Below are 23243 nucleotides of genomic sequence, written 5' to 3' on the forward strand. Positions count from 1 at the left end.
AGCTAGACATTGACTTCTCCTCTCTAGGTATGAGTCTTAGATGCCATTTTTCTCAACATAAGTCTCTTTTGTCTACACTGAAAATCTGTTGGCTTAATGTAGCCACCTTCATGAATTAGCTAGATCTTCTGGATAACTTGCTGCAGCTTCTACATCAGTACTTGCTTCACCTTGCACTTTTATGTTATGGAGGCAGTTTCTTTCCTTAAACTTCATGAATCAACCTCTGCTGGCTTCAGACTTCTGCAGCTTCCTTACCTCTCTCAGCCTTCATAGAATTGAAGAGTGTTAGAGCCTTGCTCTGGTTTAGGCTTTGTCTTAAGAGGATGCTGTGGCTGGTTTGATCTTCCGTCCAGAACACTAAAACTTTTTCCATGTCAGTAAGGCTCTTTCACTTTCTTATCATTCATATGTTCACCAGAGTAGCACTTTTAATTGCCTTCAAGAATTTTTCCTTATCTTGGCTCTTGTGAGTTATGCTGTAATGAACATAGGAGTGCAGATATCTCTTCTAGGTACTGATTTCATTTCCTTTGGATATATATGCAAAAGAGGGATTACTGAATTGTATGGTAGTTCTATTTTTAATTTTTTGAGGAACTTCCATACTGTTTTCTATTAAGGCTGTACCACTTTATATTTCCACCAACAGTGTAAAAGAGTTTCCATTTCTTCACATCTTCACTAGCACTTGTTATCTTTTACCCTTTTGATACTAGCCTTTCTAACAGATTTGAGGTGATAAGCCATTGTGGTTTTGATTTGCATTTCCTTGATGATTAGTGATGATGAGCATCTTTTCATTTACCTGCTGGCCCTTTGTATGTCTTTTTTGGAAAATGATCTCAGTTATATATGAAGTCTAAAATCACATTCATAGAAGCAGAGAATAGAGCAGTGGTTACCAGGGGCGGGGGGGGGGGGGGTGGAGAAAATGGGGAGATGGTTGCTCAGAGGGTAGAAAGTTGTAGTTATGTAGAATGAGTAAGTTCTAGAGTCCTAATGTACAACATGATGACTATAGTTAATACTCTAGTGTTTACTGGAAATTTGCTAAGAGTAGATTTCAAGTGCTTGCACCACATACAACACACACACACGCGGAAAACTGAGGAGATGGGTATGCTAATTAGCTTGACTGTAGTAATCATTCCACTAAGTATATCAAAACATGCTGTACACCAAGCATCCCAGTCTAACTCAGAAATGATGCATGCACAGGGTGGACTTGAGAGAGCATGGCAAAAAGTGAAAGCCAAGGGGGACTTGAGAACTGGCTGCAATGTTGAATATATCTCCCATCTCACACAGAGAACAGTTAGCAGAGGGTAGAAGTCTTATAGACTCAAAGTGTGTGATGTTAACTTCTGTCCAAATCATTAGCTGACTATTAAGCTATTCAGAGACAGGCTACCCCTGGGGAGCCAGGATAAAAATTGAAATAAAGAATTTGAAAAAATGAGCAGAGACAGCCAATAGCTCTACATCACAGGCCAATAGATTCCACAGTTTGAGTATGGGCAAGATGATAAAATAAAAAACACTCCTTAGATGTAAAACACAGTCTAGAGTTGCTATAATAAATTACCTAAAATGTCCAGTTTTCAGCCAAAAATTATTAGACATGCAAAGAAATAGAAGAGTGTGAAATGTACTAAGGAAAAAATCAGCAGCTAATGGAAACTGAGTCTGTATGGGCCTAGATGTTAGATTAGCAAAGACCAGCCAGGAATTAATAGACAAGCTCAAAGAATTAAAGGTAAAAATGTTAAAAATGAGTCAACAGAAAAAAAATATATATATATAATCTATAGAGAAATATAGACTATAAAAAATAACCAAATTTGAATTCTAGAGTTAAAAAGTGTGACTGAATTAAAAATAAAAATTATTATATGGACTCAACAGCAAATTTGAGGTAGCAGAGATCATTTATTTGAAGATATATCAATAGAAAGTATACAAAGAATTTTAAAAGATTGAAAAAATGAGCAGAAGAACCCTAAAGACCTGTGATACAATGACAAGCATTCCAACATGTATAAAGGGAGTTGGCAAAGGAGAGGAGAGAAAGAGAAGAGGAGACAAAATTTTTGAACAATACCTCCAAACTTCTGAAAGTTGATTAAAAACATTAACATTTAGATGCAAATAGCTCACCAAATCACTAGTAGGGTAAGTAAAAAGAGCACCATAACTAGAAACAACAGTCAAAATGATAAAAGACAACTCGTCAAAGGAGCCAGAGAAAATGACTCATCACATAGAAGGGAACAATAATATGTTTAACAATGGACTTCTTATCAGAAATGGTGGAGGATAGAAGATAACAGAATGACACAGTCAAAGTGCTGGAACAAAAGAAACTAAACCCAGAATTGTATATCAAGTGGAACATTCATTCAGAAATGAAGTTAAAATGAAAATATTCTCAGGTATAAAAAAAATTGAAAGAATTTGTTGCTAATAGACCTAACCTGTAAGAAACACTGAAGTTTTTAAGGCTGAAAAGAAACACACCCGATGATAAGTTAGATACACAGGGCGGAATGAAGAGTACCAAAGGTATTAAATATAAAAGATTGGTTATATGTTTTCTCTTAATTGAAAAGATAATTCAAAGCAATAATTGTAACACCAACTTGGGATATATAAATACACAGTCAAATATATGCATATTATAATCTACACAACGATAGCACAGATTAAAAGGGGAAAAGAAATGAAGCTACATAGATGCAAAGTTGCTATATTTTTACCAAAATGAAGTTAGCGGTGACCTGACAGAGACTAGGATAAATTTAACATGAATATAGAAATATCTACAGCAGCCATTAAAGTAATAAAAGATACAAATTCAGGAGTTGGTGCGCCATGCAGGCAACAGTGGCATGGGGCTGAGCCAGGTGTGAGCTGTCTTCTTCGACCTGGACAGCATACTCATCAACATGCCCAGGGTGAGTTGGAAGGGCATGTTGGAGGTGATAAAGCTCTTACAATCAAAATACCATTTCAAAGAAGAGGCTGAAGTCATCTGTGACAAAGTTCAAATTAAACTCAGCAAGGAATGTTTTCATCCTTCTAATACATGCATTACTGACCTCAGGACTTTACACTGGGTGGAAGCAATCCAGGAAACCAAAGGTGGTGCAGCCAATAGGAAACTGACTGAAGGATGTTATTTGCTGTGGAAATCTACATATTTACAGCATATGACACTAGCAGATGTCAAAGCCATGTTTACTGAACTTCAAAAGGATGTCTGCCTACTTTTATTAACAAATGGAGACAGACCCAGAGGGAGATCGAGGCTTGTGCCTGTCTGTCCTAGTTTGATGCTAATGTTGTAGATGGAGAGCAGAAAGTGGAGAAACCAGCACCTTCCATATTTTATTACTCCTGTGATCTCCTCGGAGTAGAGCCTGGGGACTGTGTGATGGTTGGTGACACACTAGAAACCGATATTCAAGAAGGCCTCAATGCAGGGCTGAAGGCAACAGTCTGGAAAGATAAAAATGGAATGGAGCCATTGAAGTCATCCCCCATGCCACATTATATAGTTTCTTCTGTGCTAGAGTTACCTGCTCTCTTACAAAGTGTAGACTACAAAGTCAGTGTGTCAGCTTAAAGCACAGAAAGGGTTACGCTTATGAATTTTAGGGTCAAATTACAGGGTTTGAACTAAGAAAAGTTAAGGCATTCTGTATACTATGACCCAGTTCTAAGAATAATTATACTTGTCGTGTAATGACCAACCAACCATTGACTGGTATTTATATCTGAAAATCCAGTGTACATTAATACAAGTTGCTTTTAGTAGTGTAATCCAGAAAACTTGAAGTATATTTGTTAATCTGTGGCTTGAAATTTTTTTTAAAAAGTTATGTTATTAATCTTTTAGCATCTTGGATCTATGAAGATACTAAGGAGGATAACATATATGGATGCACAAATGTAGATTTTATGTTTTGGCTTAAAAAGATATTTTTTAAAAATAGGTATTCTAAAATATGTATAATAGAGATTTATTAGAGCAGTTGGACCTGGTTAATATGAAGTACCAAGTCACATGCAAATCAAAGCATATTTCATAGTGAAATTATTTTTGTATTTTCTGTTTTTAAAACATGTACCATATTTTTGCCTACTTGAATGTATACTTATGAATTTAATTTTTCTGCATTACCTTTGGGGTAGTGTAATTTTCCTATGGTGTGTACATGACCAATAAATTCCTCCAGTAAAAATCAGCATATGGTGCTCCTTTTCCATTACATTTTCCCATTTTTCCAGAGTGAGCTTATAGGTTCCTGTTAGTCTTTACCTTTTATGGAAGTACTGTTACTATCTTTTCCCAGGTACACAAGCGGTTTGAGGGACTAGTCTGTCTTGCTGTGGATGAGTACAAGCCACATGGCACCAGAAGTCATTTTCCTTCTGTGGCCACATCAGAGGGGAATTGCCTTGGTGAGGCCTAATCATGCTGCACCCCGTCTGTTGCCTACTGACTGAATAGTTTCACCCATATGATGAAAACCAATAGAAAATTAGGTTTTGCTATGAACCATTTCCAGAGTGCCTTTTAATACTTGACTGGCTCTTTTTGGTGTTACCCTCTGCCTTAAATCTGTTTTTCAAATTTTGGGAACTATGTGATTGTTTCACAAATTTCTATATCCATTTCAGGGTTTGCTTTGAACTTACTAATTAATGACTCCATAGTGAGGCATCTTGCAACTAGAAAAATTTCTCAAGAACATTAGCTAGAAAGTCTCATGATATCACCAACCAAACTTAGAGTACTATGGTTAATTAAAGAAAAAAGAAATAATGTTTGGATTGTTTTTTGGTAGGGTTTTTGTTTTTTTTAACTGTTGTATGGGAAACTACTAATGTAAAATGTTAGATTGTTGAGAAAGCTATGGTTCCTTCAAGTATCCTACCAAGAACAGGATTCTCTGCCATTGTGCATATGCCTGTTGTGCTTACTTCTCATTCTTAATTTTTAAAAATGTGATTGTGCCTTTGACTGTCTAGGGTGTTGTCGCTCTGAAGCTGAATGTGTGTAAACAGGGAATGTTTGTGTATAGCTCTACTAGGTGCAGTGCCCATGTGATCTCAATTATATTGTAGCTGTTTTTAAAATTGTTAAGTCAGAGAATCTTGCAGAAAAATAGTTTTGTGCATGATTTCTCTAGTGGACTGATGTGTGATGCTGAGGGCTTGTCCTTTCAGCTCTCCCACAGGACAGGTCTAGGCATGGCATATTCATTATGCTCCCTGAGAAGGTTCATTGCTCCAAGATAATAGGAGCAGATCTCAACACAAGAACACCTAGGATGTTAAGTGAGCAGTTCTTCAGCAAAAGTGATCTGGGGAGGAATGAAAGAATTGAGTTTCCTTGTCTTCAGTTTGTATTCTAGACAGTGCAGTAATGCAATATTACATTCCATTTGCACCGTTTCTTAGTGAAGAACTTTGTGGTTTTCTGCCTTCTGAGTGGGTTGTCACAGAAGATATTAAGAAACCTTGGAATAGACCTACTATTAATTTTTTTTAGAATAATATTTCTTAAAATTAAAAAAAATGATGTAACAGGAAAAAAAAGATACAAATTCAGAATATTTAAAATGGTACACTAAAAAGATTGTCTAACCCAAAATAAGGCAGGGAAGAATAAAGGAATAACAACAAAACCCCATGAGACATATAGAAAAGAAAAAGGAAAATGGGAGATATGAATCCAATCTTACCAATATTTACATTAAATGTGACTGGATTAAACACTCCAGTCAAAAGGCAATGATTGTTAGACTGGATTTTTAAAATTCAAGATCCAAGTATGTATAATAGCCATTTTTAATTCAAAGACACAATAGGTTGAATGTAACATGACAGAAAAAGATCTACTGGTGTACCATGTTTTATTGCACTTCACTTTACTGTGCTTTGCATGTTACATTTTTTTACAAATTGAAGGTTCGTGACAACCTTTTGTTGAGTAAGTCTATCAGCATTATTTTCCCAACAGATTTGTTTTTAAACTAAGGTATGTACATTTTTAAAAAACATAATGCTATTTATTGCACACTTAATATACTATAGCATGGTGAAAACATGACTTTTATATGCACTGGGAAACCAAAAATTTCATGTGACTTACATTCTCGCTTTATTGTAAATTTGCTTCATTGTGGTGGTCTGGAACTGAACCTACCATATCTCTGAGGTATGCCTGTACCAGACAAACAGTAAATAAAAGACAGCTTAAGTGGCTATAGTAATATCAGAGAAATAGACATTCATATGAAAATATTACAAAGTGATATTTCATAATGATAAAAGGGTCAATACAGCAATAAAATATAACAACAGTAAATGAATATGAACCTAACAATACAGTCTCAAAATACATGAAGTCAAAATTGGCAGATTTAAAAAAGAGATATTCAACAGAATGAGTTATCAATAGTTCTATCAATAATAGAAAGAAAAACTACACAGAAAATCAGTAAGAATATAGAAGACTTAAACAATACAGTCAATCAGCTCTTTCTAATAGATATAGAATATTCTACCCAACAACAGACAACATATTTGTTTCTAATACACATACAGAATATTCTACCCAACAACAGACAACATATTTGTTTCTAATACACATAGAACATTCTCCAAGATCATACTGTGGATTATCAAACAATCTAGATAAATGTTAAAGTATTGAAGTGTACAAAGTGTCCACATCGGGGGATGACAAATAACACCTACAGGCTGAATCCAGCTCACTGCATTTTGTATATAAAGTTTTACTGAAACATAACCACACTTATTCATTTACCTATTGTCTATGGCTGCTTTCATGTTTCAACAGCAGAACTGAGAAATTGCAATAGAAACCACATGGCTGTCAAAGGCTAAAATTGTGGAAAAACTTAGCAAATCTCTGAATTAGTAATCAACACAGAGAAACAAATTTGGGGAACTCTCAAATAGTTGGAGTTTATGAGACACTTCAAAATAACCAATGGGTTATTTAAGACATTAGAAAATGGCTTAAATTAGGCAAAAACAAAAATGGCTTATTAAGGTGCAGCTTTAAATGGTTGAATTAGAAAGGAAGAAATTTTACAATAATCTAAGCATCCAGCTTAAGAAACTAGATAAAGAAGAGCAAATAACACCAAAGTATGCAGAACAGAGTAAATTATAAAGACCAGATCAAAAATCAGTGAAATATTAGAAACAAAAAGACAATAGAGAAAAATAAGTGAAACCAAAAGTTAATCATTTTGAAAGAACAACAAAACTGATAAAAGCTTAGCAAGAATGAACAAGAAAAATTATTATATAGCATAATTTGTGCTCCAGATACTGTACTAAACATTTTTGTATTAACTTAAGCATGTTTTATGTCAAATCTCAAGAAAATTGTTGAAGGAGAAAATATTATAAACTTTATGCAAATCAAGTTGAACATTTAGATATAGGCAAATTCAAAACTAAATTTATCAAAACTAAAGAGATAAGAAATCTGAATACTGTGATACTTATTAAAGAAGTTAAAACCGTAATTAAAAATCTTCCCATAAAGCAAACTCCAGGCCTGGATGATGTTACTGGTATGTCTTTCTACCATTTGAGAAGGAAGTACTATCAATCTTTTATAAACTCTTCCAGAGATTACCAGAAGAATGGATAGTTTTGAACTCATTTTATAAGGCCTGTATACCTTGATACCACCACTTGACAATGTTGTAATAAAAAAAGAAAACCACAGATAAATATTCCCTCAGGGACCTAGATACACAAAAAATCCTTAAAATATCAAGAGATTGAATACAGCAATATATAAATAGAATAGTACATCATGACAAAGTGGGCTTTATTCCAGAAATGCAAGGGAGATCAAAATTTGAAAAAAATGTACTTCGCCAAGTGGTGAATTATAAGTGAGAAAACCATATGATCATTTTAATAGACACAGATAAATAGATTCTTGATTTTAAAAAGAGAACTCAGCAAACTAGAAATTTAAAGAACTTCCTCAGTCTAATAAAGGAATTTTTTTTTAAGGTTACAGCCAACATTGTACTTTAAGGTGAAATGAATGCCATTAACGTTGGCCACAAAGCAGGATGGCTATTCTTACTGTTTCTATTCAATACTTTGCTGGATGTCCTAGCCAGTACAGTAAGTCAAGAAAAAGAAATATAAAGCATAAAGATTGAAAGGAAAAGTCGAAATGTCTGTATTCACAGGTGTGATGGTATATATAGAATACATTCATAGAAAATCTTAAGCAATCTTAAAAAAAAGTGATAACTAGTGAATTTAGCAAGGTCATAGAATAAAAGTTAAATATATAAAAATCACTTGTACTTCTAGATATCAGCAAAAAAAAACCTTGAAAAATGAAATTAGAGAAATAATATAATTTACGATAGCATCAAAAAACATGCAGTGCTTACCAATAAATTTAACAAAAGATGAACAACATCTCTATTTTGAAATTATAAAATAAGACCAAGAGAAATATAAGACCTAAATAAATGAAGAGATATATCATGTTCACTGAAGTGTACATAATGCTGGTTTAGATGAGAATTCTTCCTAAACTGACCTAAAGATCAATGCAATCCCAATCAACATCCCAGCAGGCTATTTATATAGTAGATATTGAGAAGCTAATTCTAAAATTTTTATGCAAATTCAAAGAACCTACAATACAATTGGCAAAACAGTCTTGAAAATCTTGAACAAAATTAGAAGACTCACAGAGTCTTTTTAATAAAGACAACTGGATGTCCATATAGGATAAAAATTGATCTTGACCCCAACCTGACACTATACAAAAGAAACTAATTCGAGATGGATCATATAACATAAAACAAAAGAGCTAAACATAAAATAAAGCTTATCTTCATAAACATATATTTCAAACCTACTTGGAATGGCTAAAATTAAAGACTGATAACACCAAATGTCAACAAGGGTGTGAAGCAAATGCAATTCACATAATTTGCTGGTGGGAGTGTAAAATGATAAAATGACTTTGGAAAAGTGTTTGGCAGTTTATCATAACATTAACCATATACTTTAACCTAGTGATTCCATCATTGGTATCAACCCAAGAGAAATAAAAGCATATGTCCATTTATAAACTTGACAAGAGTATTCATAGCAGCTATTCATAATAGCTCAAAACAGAAAACAACCCAAATGTCCATCCAGAGGAAAATAAAGTGATATATTCATATGGAATACCACTCAACAATAAAACATGAATGAACAACTGATAGACATACCATGGTGCATGAATATTAGCCATTGTGCTGAGTGAAAGATTTTATGAGTCCATATGTATAAAGTTCTAGAACAAATAAAACCTATCTACAGCGATAAATAGAATAGTGGCCCAAGGGATGGAAGTGGGGTTGATAGGAAAAGACTTGAACAGAATAGGAGTGACAAAAATTCTGTGGGTTACTTAGGTGTAAGATGTACTTGTCCAAAACTCATTGAACTGTACTTATGCATTTGACTGTAAATTATATCAATAAAATAAATGCTTCACTTAAAAAAATATCAAGCCATTGCAGATGACTGAGCAAAATTCTGGCCAGTCTAAGTAAAGATGGAAATACATCCAGTCATATAACTCTTAACTTGGGAAAGTAAGTATACCAGTTTCTCTAATGATTAAAAAATTTATTCATATACCAAGCTCTATAACTTCTTTTGGAGACATTGAGGAATATAGTGGAAAATGGCCTAGGAAGTTTCACATGAAAAGTAATACATTTGCATTGATTTTTAAAATAAGAGCAAAATTTAAAGCACACTGTTGAATTATAATTCTGACAAATGGAATGAAAATTTTCTGGTTCATACGAGGATATTTAAAATAACTTCAGGAATAGCTGCCAGCAGTTCGTTTCTGATATTTAACTATTTTCTCCCCTAAAACTCTTTAGTGTTCTACATATTTTTAGTACATCTGGTAACATTAAGAAGAAAGCCTTAGTTATTCTCTAATGATCTTTCACACTGACTCTCCTTTTAAGAATGATGGGTTCTAAGCAGAAGCATTACTGTGAAACCTACAGGTTTCAGAGAGGGCATGGCCCTGCCTACACGTTGACTTCAGACTGTTAGCCTCCAGAATTGTGAGACAATACATTTTTCTTGTTTTAAGCCACTTAGTTTGTACTATTTTGTTACCATAGCCCAAGGAAAGTAATATAGATGTACCTTTTACCGTAGTTCTCTGTTGAATTATTTTGATTAATGACTCTAATATTTAGAAAAGATTTTTAATGAATGGACATATTAATCAGATCTCTTCTGACAAAGAGATGTCCTATACAGTATATACAATAGAATATTACTCAGTCTTTAAAAAGAAGATGCTGCCATTTGTGATAATATAGGTGAACCTGGACTATGTTATGCTAAGTAAAATAAGCCAGGCACAGAAAGGCCTCACAGAACTTGGCTCTGCACATTTGCAGCCAGTTACTCATCCAAACTCTGGGTCTGTGATGGCTAATACAATAGCCAGAAACCACATGCTGTAGACATTTAAATTTAAACAAAATAAAATATTTAGTTCCTTAGTTGCACTTGCCACATTACAGTGGCTCAATAGCCACACAGTGCTGGTGGCTACCATAGTGGACAGCACAGATATATGTATTTCCATCATTGCAGAAAGTTCTATTGCACAGCATTGCTCTTGGGTACCCCATGCATATTTCTGGAGCTCTGTTTTCAATACAGGTTTCTCTTCTCTGATATCCTGCTCCACAATTCCAGCTGTCTCAACAGCCCCAAATTATAATCTGTTTTTTCTACCCAGCGAGACTTCTGCTCTGTTTGAACTCTATCCTGTATCCAGTTTTGAAAAGCACATAAAACTAGGTGACTTTGGAGCTAACCTTATGCCTTTCAAGAATCACAGCCCTGCACTGTTCTCCAAGGCCCGCACATAGTTACTTTTTATATTTCGCTAGTTTATAGTTGGTGAGGGAGAGCAAATTCAATAGACATCCATCATGGCAATCACCACAAAAGTTTCATGATGCTTGTAATAGTTCATTTTAATTGTCAAGTAGTATTCCAAGTTTTATCCATTTACTTGATGAATGGATGTACCTTTCATCCAGTTTCCCTCAATGGTTACATATTATGTAACTATAGTACAATGCCCAAAATAGGAAATTTGCCTGGGTATAATGTGTATGTGTGTGGTTGCATGTCATTTTATCATGTGTAAATTTGTGTAAGCACCACTGCAGTCAAGATATAGAACTATCACCACAAAGCTTTCCTGCATGCTGCCTCTTTATAATCACATAGATTCCCCTTCCCTTCACTCCCCTAATCTTAACCTCCTGCACTACTTTATTCTCCATCTCTACAATTTTGTCACTTAGAGACCGTTATATCAATGGAATCATATAGTATATGACCTTTGGCTTTTTCTTACTTAGCATAATGCCCTTGAAATCCATTCAAGTTGTGTATATCATTAGCTTATTTCTTTTTATTGCTTAGTAGTATTCCTTGGTATGGATGTACCACAAATAAAGATAATATGAACATTGTGTATAGGTTGTTCTGTAAATGTAGGTTTTCATTTCTTTGGGGTAAATGCACAGAAATACATATGGTATTTCTACCACGTCAATCTGCTAAACAGTTTTCTAGATTGGTTTACTGTTTTACATTCTCACAATCAACATATGAAATATCCATTTCTTCGCATCCTTACCAGCATTTGCTATTGTCAGGTTTTTTTCAGTTCTTCTAATAGATAAGTGGGGATATCTCATAATAATCTTTATTTGCATTTCACTAGTGATGTTGAAAATCTTTTCATATGTTATTTGCCACCCATGTATCCTTTTCAGTGAAATGTCTCTTCTTGTCTTTTGACCATTTTCTATTTGGATTTTTTTAAATGTTGAATTTTGATTATTTAAAAAATATATCCACCTAAAACTAATACAATGTTGTATGTCAATTATATCTCAATAAAACTGGAAAAGAATAAAAAATTTATTTTGGATATGAATCATTTTTGGATATATGGTTTGCAAATATTTTCTCCTAGTCTCTGGCATGCTTTTTCATCATCTAACAGGGTCTTTTGAAGAGCACGGTTTTAAATCTTGATAAAGTCTGATTTATGGATTTTTTTCTGTATAGATCATGCTTTCAGTGTCAAGCAAACTATTTTATTTTTTAAGGTATACAACATGATAATTTAATATAAGCATACATTGTGAAATGATTACCACAATTAAGTTAATTAACACATCCATTACCTCACACAGTTAATATTTTGCGTGTATGTGGTGAGAACACTTAAGATCTACTCTCTTAGCAAATTTCAAGTATACAATACCATATTATTAGCTATAATCACCATGCTATACATTAGATCCCCAGAATTTACTCATCTTATTACTGACAGTTTGTAACACTTTGACCGTCATCTCCCTCTTTACCCCACCCCCAGCTCCTGGCAACCACCATTCTATAGTTCTATGAATTTAACTTTTTATTTTTTAAAGATTCAACATGTAACTGAGATCATACAGTATTTGTCTTTCTGTGTCTGGTTTATTTCTCTTAGCATAATGTCCCCAAGGTTCATTCATGTTCTTGCAGATAGCAGGATTTTATTCTTTTTTATGGCTGAATAATATTCATATATATATATATACACACACATATATATATTTATTTCTCAATTTATAATTTTTTTGTCCATTAATCCAGCAAGGATCCTTAGGTTCTTATCTTGGTTATTGGGAAATATGCTGCAAAGACGACCGGAATGCAGATTTCACTTTGAGATCCTGATTTCATTTCCTTTGGATATATACTCAGAAGAGGGATTGCTGGATCATATGGTAATTCTATTTTTAATTATTTGAACGCTCCATTTTGTTTTCCATAAAGGCAGTACCTCTTCACATTCCCGCCAACAGTGCAAAAGGATTGCCTTTTCTCCACACCCTTGCCAACACTTGTTACCTTTTATCATTTTGATAATAGCTCTCCTAACAGATGTGAGGTAATAACTCATTGTGGTTTTGATTTGCATTTCCCAGATTAGTGATGTTGAAAACATTTTCATATATCTGTTGGCCATTTGTATGTCTTCTTTGGAAAGATGTCCATTGTGGTGCTTTGCCCATTTTTTAATTGGGTTATTTTTTAATTTAAATTTTCTTTTCTTTTTGTTTTGCTATTGAATTGTATGAGTGCTTTATGTATTTTGGACATAAATCTCTTTTCAAGTATAAGATTTATTTTTTCCCTTTCCATAGGTTACCTTTTTATTTTGTTGAATTTTTCCTCTATGGTACAGAAGCTTTTTAGGTTGGTGTAATCACGCTTAATTATTTTTGCTTTTTTCCTGTGCTTTTGCTGTCAAATCCAAAAAAATCATTACTAAAACTAATGTCAAGAAGCTTTTCCCTTATGTTTCTTCTAAAAGTTTAGAGTTTCAGGTCTTACACTTAAGTCTTTAATTCATTTTGAATTAATGTTTGTGTATGATGTAAGATAAGGTTCCAACTTCATTCTTCTGCATATGGATATCCAGCTTTCCCAACACCCTTTATTGGACAGACTACTTTTTTCCCATTGTGCATTTTTGGGGTCCTTGTTAAAGATTAGTTTAGTGTATATGCATGGCTCTCTATTCTGTTGTATTGGATTATGTGTCTATTTTATGCCAATACCATACTCTTTTGATTAGCATAGCTTTGTAAGACAGTTTAAAATCAGGAAGTATGATGCCTCCAGATTTGATCATCTTTTTCCAGATTGTTTTGGGTACTTGGGGACTTTTGTGGTTTCATATGAATTTTAGTGTTTTTTCTATTTCTGTGAAAAATGCCATTGAAATTTTGAGAGGGATTTCATTGTATCTGTCGATAGCTTCGGGTAGTATGGACATCTTAACAATATTAATTCTTCCAATCCATGAACAAGAGATATCTTTCCATTTATTTGTGTCTTCCTCAATTTCTTTAGTCCTGTGGCTGAGAAAGGCTGAAGCTGAGTTACAGGGCTGTTTCAGGATTTTCAGTTGAACCAGTGTTGGAGGACCTGCCTTGGGGCATTGATACTCTTGTCTCCCACTTGGTCCCTAGGCAGGACCATGGCTAAGAGGCGCTGGAGCCTGGTCACTGACTGTTTCAGTGTCCACTTGCTTCAGGGTCCACAGCCCGGACCAAGATTGGTGGGCCTCTTATCGTGGGCATGGGTTGGTGTCAGGAACAAGTCCAAACAGGGCTGTAGCTGGGTCTGCAGGGGTCAGGGCAGTTTTGCCTGTAGCCAGGACCATGGTGAGCAAGTCTACCACCTGGACCTGGGTGTGACTTCGCAAGACAGCCGTCTTTGGTCTTGGATTCCATTGGGGTTTCATAATCTCCTACCCACATCTCAAAGCTCCCACAAAGCCACTTATTTTTTCCTATGGATGGCTGCCAAAATATTGTTGCTGAGAGAGACTATGAATGGGGACTTCCTATTTTATCACACTGTATGCTAATGTCACTCCTCACACAAACTCTTGACCAATCCTTAGCTCCGAAAGATTTTCTCCTATGTTATCTTCTAAAAGTTTTATAGTTTTACATTTTACGTTTAAGGTTTAGGTCAAAATTCATTTTTTTGACTGTAGATATCCAGTTGCTCCAGCACCATTTTTGAAAGGGCTCTCTTTCTTCCATTGGATTGTTTTGCACCTTTGTCAAAGATCAGTTCAGCATATTTGTATGGATCTGGGTTCTGTATTCTGTGTCATTGATCCATTGTATCTACCCCTCTGTTAATACCACATGGTCTTTGTTAATATATCTACATAATAAGTCTTGAAATCAGATAGAGTAGCTCTTCCCATTTTGTTCTTCTTTCTCAGAATGATTTTAGCTATTCTAGTTCCTTTGCCTTTTCATATATATATTTGGAATAAAATTGTCTATATCAACAAATAATTTTTCTGAGATTTTGATACGAATTGTATTAAACCTTACATCGTTTTGCGGAAATATGACATCTTTACTATGTTGAGTCTTTCAGTCCATGAACACTGTATCTCCATCTATTTAGATGTTTTTTATTTATTTCATTAGCATTGTGTATGTTCAGCATACAAGTCGTGTACATGTTGTGTTAGATTTTCATGTAAGCATTTCATTTTTTTGAGCAACTGGTAATGATGTTATTTTTTACATGTGTTCTGTTCTTTATTTCTTCAACATTTAGCTTTTTCTTCTCTTTAAGAGAATTTTACATTAGTAAAAGTATCACCTCTCTGATGTTAGAGTATGTTCTAGCAATTCTTACTCATAATTTTTATGATATGAACCAAATTAATGAAAATAAATCGCTTCAGGAAATTCCAGGATTGTAAATTGAAACTGCTGAGTAGGAGTAAATGAAGTAGTCTAGAAACAACTTTATTGAAGGAAATCAGAAACTTTATAACAAGGACAGTATAGGCAGACTTTTTCTGTAAAGGGTCAGATGGTAAATATTTTAGGCTTTGTGGGGCACACACAGTCTCTGTCACTTCTCCTCCCCTCCCCCAGCCTCTCTCCATCCCTCCTCCTTCCTTCTAAAGAGATAATGTACAGTATGGTGACTATAGTTAACAATACTCTATTGTATACTGGAAATTTGCTAAGCGGGTAGATTTTAAGTGTTCTCACAAAAAAGATAATGGTAACTATATGAGATGATAGATATGTTTATTAGTTAATTACAGAGATCATTTCACAATGTATTAAGTCTATCAAAACATCAAGTTGTATATTTTAAATGTATACAATTTTTATTTGTCAATTATACCTCAGTAAATCTGAAAAAAACTGTATAAGACCGAAAGCCCCATTTCCATAACAAATATTTTGTTTTGCTCCTTTAATACCTTGCAACAAAATTTATAATATAGTCTATAATATATATAATTTTAAAATGCAGTACCTTAACTATAACATAAAGTAGAAAGAAAAGGAATGAAATATTAGAAAAGAATTCTGATTCTTGATTTTAACTTTTTTTTTTTCTTCTATTTTTATTGGATCAGTCTGTGAAAGACATTACCACCAGTGCTTTACTTGAGAGGACATTATGCTAGTTTTAGACATAAGATAGTAATAGTTCCTTGGTGTTAACAGCTATCATGGATGTGTGTGAATGAGCCATCTCTTCTGAATATTAAACTTAGTTGAACCTTGACCAACCTATGTTGATATGGGTACTAATGTTGGAAATGGGACCTCATGAGTAAGTGTTTTAAAGTCTGTGTTCTGCAAACAAATAAATTTGTCAGCTGCTGCTTAGAAAACATCCATTGTTCATTTATTTTATCACTGTAGGAAAAGGAGGAATCTAAATAGCTTGCCTATGGCTGGATGCATCATTAATTTTCCTGAGAACTAATTTGTTAAGCAGCACAGGTTATGTCAACTGAGATTATCTAGGTCTTCTTTTCCCCTTTAATTCAGAAAGGAAACAAGATGAAAGTGCTATACTGTCAACTGAAAATAGAATTTTTAGAGGAAAGGCACATACTTAGAGGCACCCAGAGCTGACAACTTATATCTCTGCAAATGCCTTTCTGGCAGGGATGGGCTGTGGAACACTGGCACACAATCCAGACAGACAAGTGATACTGGATGGATAAAGGGAAAAAGAAGAAGGATCTGCTATGTAACAAGCACATATATTTAGGGTTTAGAAAAAAATGCAGTATACTCGCATGCAAAACTCATATTGCAGCTAAATAACTTTCCTTGATGTTTCTTGTGCCTTTTTTTCCATATATATTCATACATGTGTATATGATGTATATATAATTACATCTATATATATCATTCATCTTTATTTATTTTACAACAACATAGAAAATATATTTTTTGTTAAAAGAAATGGAGGGACTTTGCTGGTGGTCTAGTGGTAAAGAATCTGCCTTCCAATGCAGGGGTCACAGATTTGATCCCTGGTCGGGGAACTAAGATCCCACATGCCACAGGGCATCTTAGCCTGTGCACCACAACTACTGAGCTCGCGCACCTCAACTAGAGAGCCCGTGTGCCGCAAACTACAGAGCCCATGTGCTCTGGAGCCCATGTGCCACAACTAGAGGAGAGGAAACCCACATGCCACACTAGAGAGAAGCCTGTGTGCCACAACTAGAGAGAAGCCTGTGCGCGGCAACGAAGAGCCCGCGTGCCATAACTAAGATCCGACGCAGCCAAAAAAATAAAAAAATAATAATAATAAAAAAAAGAAATGGAAACTCTCATAAAACAGAAGAGGAATTGATTAGAAGGGTAGCGGGTAGATGATAGTGCTTGGAAATAATAGAGTTGGTGAACTAGGGTCAGTAAAGGATAATACCTGGACTAAGCATGGAGCTAAATAAAATCTCTTCCACTACTGATGCTTCTACTGCTCCCACCACCACTGCCACCATTGCTGCTGCTCCATCCATCTTACCTTCAACTCTCTCATAAGCTTCCATTGAATACTCAAAACTGCCAAGACCACACCCAGTGGCAGAGAGACCACAATTATTTGGGCTTTTGGAAATCAAGGAAATAGCTAAAACTCAAATATATGTGCACTACAACCTAATTTTTGGCTCCTAATAGGCAAGTATATCCATCTTCCTAGATGTAAACTTCCAAAGTTATTCCAATCAATGAAATTGTTCATAATATAAGTACACTCTTCCTCTCCAAAGGAACACAGTCTAATTAGGTGATCTCAATTCTTCCTTCAGTGCTATAGTGACCCTATCTCAATATTCTGCAATTCAAGGATTAAGTGGTAATGTTAATTACCAACAGGGCATCAAATATATGTACTTTGAAGGTAAAAAATGCAGAGAGAGAGGATGACAGTTAATATGAAATTCATGAATGATACATTAAGGGAGAAATATTCTGTCCTTGATTCTGCAACTGGAGATTAGGATATGACTGATTTTTTTTGACTTTCCTCCTCCAATAGCCATTCCATATTCCCTTTGCCTCCAGTGTCTCAAAAGCTGAGAGTTCTTTGTTTAGTGTAAGGAATCAAACTTCCATGTGAGAAGAATGTGAGCCCTTTGTATTACAGCCCAATGGAATTTGAAATAGTCTTTTATTAACTGTTTTTCAATAAACTTTTAAAATTTTAGAAGTTTTCGGTTTACAGGAAAGTTATGAAGATAGTACAGAGAGTTCTCTGTGCTCACTTCACACTGAGTTTCCTTTATTATTTTGGTGTATTTGTTACAATTAATAAAACAATGTTGATGCATTATTATTAACTAATATCTAAATTTTATTAAGATTTCCTTGATTTTAACCTAATGTCCTTTTTGTTTTCAAAGGTCCCTTCTAGGGTATCACATTACATTTAGTTGTAAGATTTTCTTAAAGCTCCTCATGACAGTGATAGTTTCTCAGACATTCCTTGTTTTTGATGAACCTGACAGTTTTGAGGAGTACTAGTAAGACATTTTGTAGAATGCCTCTTGAAGTTTCTCTGATATTTTTCTCATGGTTATACTGAAGTTATGGGTTTTTGGGAGGAAGAACACAGAGGTAAAATGCCATTTTCTTCATATAATTTCAAGTCATACTCTCAACATGACTTACCACTGTTGATGTTGACCTAGTCACCAGGCTGAGGTAGCCTATGTCGTGTTTCTCTGAGATGAAGTTCCTTTTTTCCCTTTCCATACTGTAGTCTCTGGAGTGATGTAACTAGGCTGCCTGTACTTAAGAAGTGGGGAGTTAATGCTCCCTTCCTTGAGGGTGGAATACCTACATAAATTACTTGGAATTCCTCTTCATGGAAGATTTGTCCCTTCTCTCATGTTTATTCATTTATTCAAATATATCTGTATGGACTCAATGGATATTTATTTTATACTTTAGGTTATAACCAAATATTACTTTATTTTATTGCTCAAATTAGCTTCAGCTCTTGGAGATCCTTCAGGTTGTTCCTGTGTCTCTTTGACATCTTTGTGAGTTTTATTTTATGGGTTTTTTTGTTGTTGGTTTGTTTTTATTTTTTAGCACTTTATTACTTTCTGGCACTGTGAGATGCTCCAGGCTCATCTTGTATTGTCCTAGTCCTAGTATTAGCCATTTCTCCAAGGAACCCTGGTTCCTCTTATTAGAGAATGGTAGTAGAAGACAAAATCTGGGTGCTAGAGGTACTCATTACTACCAGATGTTGTTCCTTATAAGCCCTCTCAGCTTATAGAGCAGTATAATATATGTATGTATACTAACCTATGTACATACACATGTCTACAAATATTTCTATACATAACCATTTGTATTGTATTAAGCTAAACATGAGTTCATACTGATGTCTCCAACTCTAATCCATTACCACATGGATCATTCTAGCCTTCTCCCTTTGTCTATCTATAAGCTCTCATTAGGACAATGAAGAGCCTGGCTGTCACCAATTGTTCAGTTCCAGTAAACACGTATAGCATTTTCAGAGTTGTTAATTTATATCCTCATAGGAAACAATCAGCTAGAGTACACTGCTTATATACCGTTTCTTTTGCTTTAGTCTTATAGACTCCACACATTCTTGGGTCAGCACCCATATCTCTCTCACCCCCTTCAGTGATGTTGTTCGATGCATTTCTAATATAGTTAGATTGTTTTGTCACATTCTGCATTCCATCCGGAGATACTCTGACCTAAATAGTTCTGTAAAAGTTTGCATACGTATAATTTAACTATTTGTACCGTGAATTCCTATAGGTTTTTATAAATGTGTAATGTCATGTACCTACCATTACAATATCATGCAGAATAGCCTCACTTTCCTAAAAATTCCCTGTGTTTTGCCTATTTAACCACCTCCTCCTTTGCCTGAACCCCTGGCAAAAAATGATATTTTTATGTTCTCTATAGTTTTGCTTTTTTCAGAATGTCATGTAGTTGGAATCATATAGTATGTAACCTTTTTAGACTGGCTCATTTCACTTAGAAATAGGCATTTAAGATTCCTACATGCCTTTTGGTGGCTTGAGAGATACATTTTTTTTTACTTGTAAACAAAACTCCATTGTATGGATGCATCCATGTTTGTTTATCCATTCACATACTGAAGGGCATTTGGTGGCTGCCAATTTTGGGCAATTATGAATAAAGCTAATATAAACATTTGTGTGCAGGTTTTGTGTGAACATAAGTTTTCAACTCAGTTGGTCAAATACCTAGGAATGTGATGCCAGGGTTGTATGGTATAACTATGCTTACTTTGTAAAACTGCCAAATGCTGTTTTATAAAACCATTCCCTAGTTTGCAATGTTAAAACAACTTGCCCTTATTTTTCCCTTTATTTTCTCAACCCTTTGTCTCAATGTTGCTTTTACTATTGGCAACCCATGCGAAATATATTCTCCTTTGGCTCTGTCTTTTACATCCTTTACAGCCTTTTACATTTATTATTTTCTTTTTCCTCAGCATTTTTTTCTGCCACATAACAATAGATTAGATAAATTCATTAATCTGAGCCTCTTTAAAATACCTATGACTTATCAGGTGTTGCAGTGCCTTGCTTCTTAAGTTTAAACCACCATAAGTTGATAGGACACTCCAGGTTAATTTGGATGAGAGGAGAGTTTATATCGTTTTCCATAGCAGCTGCACCATCTTACATTCCTACCAATAGTGTAGAAGGGTTCCAATTTCTCCACGTTGTTGTCAACACTTGTCGTCTTTTGTTTTTTGATAACAGCCATTCTAAGAGGTGAGAGGTGCTAGTTCATTGTGATTTTGATTTGTATTTTCCTGATGATTAGTGACATTGAGCATCTTCATATACTTGTTGGCCATTTGTCTTCTCAAGTCCTTTGCCCTTTTTTTGGCTATTGAGTTGTATGAGTTCTTTATATATTTTGAATCTTAACCTCTTATCAGGCATATGGTTTGAAAATATTTTCTCCCATTCTGTAGATTACCTTTTCATTCTGTTGATTGTTTTGTTTGCTATGCAGAAGATTTTTAGTTTGAGGTAGTCCAGCTTGTTTATTTTTGCTTTTATTATGTATGCTTTTGGTGTCATATCCAAGAAGTCATTGCCAAGACAATGTCAAAAAAGTAACAGATTCTTTTTTTCTACTTACTTTGATTTGAATTTTGCACATTATAAAGTGCAATCCAAATGTTCTTTCAGTTTACTTTCTTTCCTAATTAGTAGTTCTAATTAGTTTAAATTTCAAATGTTTTGTGATTATTTGCAGTTGATTCACAACTAAGGAAAGCCATTCTAAGGACTGGTAGAATATGCCATTTCTAATGGAAAACTGTGTACAAACAGGTGCTTAGTGGTTTATTGCCTAATGCTTAGAACTGTGAAATACAAATGATATATAAGACCCAGTAACCTCCTATAAGAAGCTTACATTTGATTAGGAAAATAGCCCATACATGTGCCAAAATAAGGATGATTCTTTACAATTCTTTGTATCTTCCAATAATGTCCATCTTATGCCTAGGCATCTAGTAAGTGCACAACAGCTACTTTCTCAGTAAAATTATCTTTGATTTGACCTATTAGACCCATTCTCTTGGCTTAAGTTGGTACTTATCAGGCCCCTGGATCCAAAGGACTTAATGATTTACTAACTTTTATTGTGAGCAGAAAGGACATTAGAATGTGTAAGCTCAAGGACACATTATTAATTATTGTTATAATATCAATATTATTTTATGCTAAATTTACATTTATAATAAAGCAAAATAAATTTAGTATATATATTATTTATAATTTTTAAAGAATGTATGTATCTATATAATATATAATCTAATATACATAATATATAATATAGATATAATCTCTATGTATATATTATAATATACATAATCATTATGTATTGAAAGGTCTGAATCAGAGAAGACATGATGCCTCTATGCAAAGCAGGGAATAATTAATATGTGGAATCAAAAACAAATCTAAAACAAAAACAAAGCCCATAGATACAGAGAATAGATTGGTAGTTGCCAGAGGTGGGGTGTGTGGGGGCGGGTGAAATGGGTGAAGGGGGTCAAAAGGTAAAAACTTCCAGTTATAAAATAAATAAGTCCTGGGGAGCTAATGTGCAGAATGGTGACTATAGTTAATAATACTGTATTGTACATTTGAAAGTTTCTAAGAGAGTAAATCTTAAAGTTCTCAACACAAGAAAAGAAAATTGTAACTATGTATGGTGACAGAGATGTTTACCAGACTTATCGTGGAGATCATTTTGCAATATATACAAATATCAAATCATTATATTGTACACCTGAAACTAATATATTGTTACATGTCAATTATACCTCAATAAAAAAATGCAAGGTTGGGGCTTCCCTGGTGGTGCAGTGGTTGAGAATCCGCCTGCCAATGCAGGGGACACAGGTTTGATCCCTGGTCCAGGAAGATCCTACATGCTGCGGAGCAACTAAGCCCGTGCGCCGCAACTACTGAGCCTGTGCTCTAGAGCCCGTGAGCCACAACTACTGAGCCCGCGTGCCGCAACTACTGAAGCCTGTGTGCCTAGAGCCCGTGCTCTGCAATGAGAAGCCACTGCAATGAGAAGCCCACGCACTGCAACGAAGAGTAGTCCCCGCTCACCACAACTGGAGAAAGCCCGCATGCAGCAGTGAAGACCCAACACAGCCAAAAATAAATAAAATAAATAAATTTATAAAAAAAGAAAGAAAAGCAAGGTAATGGTTCATCAATGGTAACAAAAATACCACACTAATGCAAAATGTTAATAATAGAGGAAACGCTGGTGTATTAGGAGGGAAGGGGGCATATGGGAATTCTCTGTACTTTCCATTTCATTTTTCTGTAAATCTATAACTACTATAAAAATTGTCATAGTAATAATAATAGTAATAATAATCAGCAAGGTAATTTCATTGTTTCTATTAAATGCCAGGTACAGTATATCAATATTATGGAGCAAATTCTTGAACAGGTTCCTGGTTTGGGTATTGTACCCTGAGAAAGAAGTAGAACAGAGCTCGGGTCCTCAAAAATAGATACAGAGGAAAGTTTAAAGGACAGGCAGCTGCATCCATGGGTATAAAATGCTAGAATACTTTATGTACTTATTTTGTCAAATGGCAGCCCTGTCTCCCTGTTGGTTGGTTCCCAGGGTATCCACCCTACAGAGAAGCCTGCCTATTGACAAATG

At 34.7% G+C, this 23243-nt stretch overlaps 1 pseudogene; it reads left to right on the forward strand.

Moving 5' to 3' along the window:
* The first annotated feature begins 957 nt into the window (after nt 1-957).
* On the forward strand, nt 958-4364 carry LOC117200858 (N-acylneuraminate-9-phosphatase-like; annotated as a pseudogene).
* The last annotated feature ends 18879 nt before the right edge of the window (nt 4365-23243 follow it).

The sequence above is a fragment of the Orcinus orca genome, chromosome 4 (genome assembly GCF_937001465.1).
Source record: "Orcinus orca chromosome 4, mOrcOrc1.1, whole genome shotgun sequence".
NCBI lineage: Eukaryota > Metazoa > Chordata > Mammalia > Artiodactyla > Delphinidae > Orcinus > Orcinus orca.